Source organism: Olea europaea, unplaced genomic scaffold (genome assembly GCF_002742605.1).
Source record: "Olea europaea var. sylvestris unplaced genomic scaffold, O_europaea_v1 scaffold4481, whole genome shotgun sequence".
In the NCBI taxonomy this organism is placed as follows: Eukaryota; Viridiplantae; Streptophyta; class Magnoliopsida; order Lamiales; family Oleaceae; genus Olea; species Olea europaea.
The window spans coordinates 27,239-30,588 of record NW_019262788.1 but is presented as its reverse complement, the minus strand read 5'-3'; the positions used below and the strand labels follow the sequence as shown (position 1 = coordinate 30,588).

Here is a 3,350-nt window from a genome sequence, read left to right as displayed (position 1 = left end):
AAAAAAAAAAAAAAAGCAGCTCTGATGTTTGCTATTATGAATATTGATTTCTGAATATTCTGGAATTCCCTATGAATTCTCTTCTTGTTAGACCAGATCAAGAAGAAAAATACAGAAAGCAAAAGAAATAAAATACAGAATATCGGCCGCTGTACACCAAAAAACCAGTGTTATTTGTCTCCTGGCCTTCTCACTCTGTATGTCTTCTCTCTCTACATATATCTATCTCTATCTGTTTGATCTGGAAACTATCACATAATACGATCCAAATTCTACAATATCAAATGGAAAATCAAATACTGAGCTCTAGAAATTCAAAAAATTCACAATTTTTTGAGCAGATATATATATTTATATATGGACACATGTATCAATAAAGTTCTTGTTAGTCGGTGAAGAAATCGTTTGTGGATTTGCAATTTTCTAATATGGACCCTTGATATGCCCAGAGAAAAGTAAACTGTAATTGAGAGATTAAAAAACTAAATATTTTTAGGGGAGTTTATATCATATTGTCTTTTGGATGATTTGAGTGGGTAGTAGAGATGGGAGAAAGGATTCAAGGTTAACTTATTGGAAGATGCTGAGATTGAAGAAGGAGATGCTTTTTGTTATGACGATGGCATTTTACAATTGACCCTGATGTTGCTCTATCGTAGCCTTTTTGTATTCCTATTTCTTTCAAATTTGCATTTTCTATGTTTATCAATCCCTAGTTCTAAATCTGCGCGCATGCAACTTTTTATTGGATTGTTCCTATGGCATACCATGTTAAATTGTTTACAACGTGTGCAATTACATCCATTTTGATCTTACTATAGGTGGATAAATTAGCTTGCTTAATTAGTTGAAGATCCTTACTACAACCAATAATTAGTTATCACTAGCAGCCAGCAGTCATGCGACAATAAGAGGCTGATAGAAAGCTGCACAAATGCACCATTCTGAAGTGCGCTTCTGTGTATCATCTACTCATGCTGAAGAGTCCATTTCAAAATTCAGGATGGTTGAGAAGTCTGCTAATTCTTCTGAGTCAAGAATTCTGAAGATCCGAATCAAAGTTGGCACTGAAAATTTGTCTACATGAAACAAATCCGTTGCCAAAATGATTAGTTTATTTCTACAAGTCTAGATGCTCAAGATTCGGATATGTAAAATGATCAGTTTTTGATTGATTCTTCTATTATGCCTAGAAGTGGGAAGATCTCTCATGCTAACAGTCTTGTGTTGAGCAAAGATCCACGCAAACTTGAAAAGGGCCAAAGAGAGTCTAGAGACAGACACAAGGACTTCATTGGAGGCTTGGAATGCAAGAAGAAGACAAATTCGTCAATTTCAGGTGAAAGGCCTTCCTCCGGAAGGCTGAAGGGTTCTCAGCTAGTTGAAAAAAGAGGCGTTGTTGAATACCAGCTATCATCCAAAGAAAATATAATAGTGAAAAGCTGAAAATCCATCATTCACAGAGAAATATCTTAAGGTGGCTTCTAATCTGCCGCCTCCTGGAAATGGCCAAGTTCTGGTGCTATTCCAATGGGCGTGGTCCTTCTAGTCAATGAAGATTGGGGCTCATGTGATAAGCATCAAAATGGAGACTTCTTCCTCTTCGTACAAAGCCTAAGAGTCTTCATTGATAAAAGGCTTCATAGGATGCTTAACTGTCTGCAAGTTTTATCAACATTATATATGTAGCATTCTATCACGTCCTTACCCCCTGTTTGAGCCCCCATTTGAGGGGGAAAATGTCTTTTGGAATAATGATTTTTTGGAGAACGTTTGGCTAAAATATAAGGAAAAATTTTGGGTTTATGTGGAGGACAATGTGTGGTTGAAAATGAATTGGAAAAATGGAGGCCAAACATAGGCTTAGACTGACCACAAGAAATAAGTTCTATCAACGATTTTTATTGTTTTTGACTGATTAGAAAGAAAGATAATGTACAACCAATTTACGAGCATAAATTTTAAACAAATAAGTTGATAAAAATTATGATCCTTGTGAGTTCGATGGAGAAGTGCTGTTGAATTCCCGTGTTAAACTTTATACTACTGAAAGGGATCTCTCTCTCTCATGCATATAGTACTTGAGTCCTGGCAACTTCGATATTTTAACATCTCTCTAGGGTGGAACTCACAATGTGGGTCAAGTATCTGCTGGTGAAGGCAAGGCACTTAGTGTGGTACAACATGATATTTCAACTCACCATGTTACAGATGTCTACAATGATCACTTATGTCGAGGCAATTGTGTGCTTGTGGCATGCTTCTTCAGAGCAATTCCCAGATGAAAGAACAAATGCTGATCAATCTTGAAACAGTGGGTCTCACCGAAAAAACTGGGAAGGAGATTTCTTTGTGTTCTAAAGGCCAGACTTGTAGTTCTAGATCAGACTTTCATAAAGATAAAAAAAACAAGATTTCTGATTCTTCTCATAAATCCTGAGAACATGTGCATTCACATGAGAAAAAATCGAAGAGTGAAGGGAATAAGTTTGAGAAATTTTCCACACCTGACAAAGCCTCAAAGAATATTATTCCATAATATTAGAAAAAGCAAGGATAAAAAGCATAATATTCAAAGGGAGCAGGATAAAAGAAAATCAACCATGCAGCTTCTCTCTGGCAAAAGCAACCCGGCCAAATCTGTGGAAGTGCCAAGTCACACTTACTACCACCCTTAGCAAGAGGTCAGACTGAAAAAGTATCACTTGCCAAGCCTATTTCTGGATCTCGGAAAGAACATGGAGTAAAAAGTGTTTGTAGTCAATGTGTTTGGAGATGCATTAGAGGCACCGAACCGTATTAAGAAAGCTCAGAGCCAGAGTGGAAATCTACCTATTAATTCAAGATATCCTCCGATTGCACATAAGGAATGGGATATTGAAGCCCCAAGTTCGGCTCGAAGGGATCCTCCAGTGACACTGCTATCAGTGCTATAAAACAAGTGAATGACCTTAAACACCTGGCTGATCGTCTTAAGGTTTGTACACTTCAAGTTGATTCTGATGTAGTTGTTGGCATCAATGTGTTGATGATCCGTAATATGGTTCTTTGTAGCAGAACTTTGGATCAACTGAAGTGCAGGGTTTTACTTCCAGGCTGCTCTCACTAGGTGCGGCACTGAAGTTTGTCAGGGGAAAAAACAATTCTCAACCTGATGATCAAGTATATTATTAAGTGTATTGGACTGTCTGCTCTCCATGTTAGGATATGAGATAATGTCAGACCATTATTAGATTTATTCTTCATGCTTCTGTCTTGGGGTATTTATTAGGGGTGTGGCTAGATCTTAATCCTGTCAATTTCTCACCATCTATTATTATTATTACACCCCCCCCCCCCCCCCCCCCCCC

The 3,350-nt window shown here is 37.6% G+C and overlaps 1 long non-coding RNA gene across 1 annotated transcript; it reads left to right on the top strand.

Annotated features, from left to right (window-relative positions):
- The first annotated feature begins 6 nt into the window (after positions 1 to 6).
- LOC111388043 lies at positions 7 to 3,273 on the top strand. Its single transcript, XR_002701493.1, has 3 exons — positions 7 to 197; positions 822 to 2,977; positions 3,058 to 3,273. It is a non-coding gene; the product is annotated as an uncharacterized LOC111388043 (long non-coding RNA).
- Positions 3,274 to 3,350: the final 77 nt, after the last annotated feature.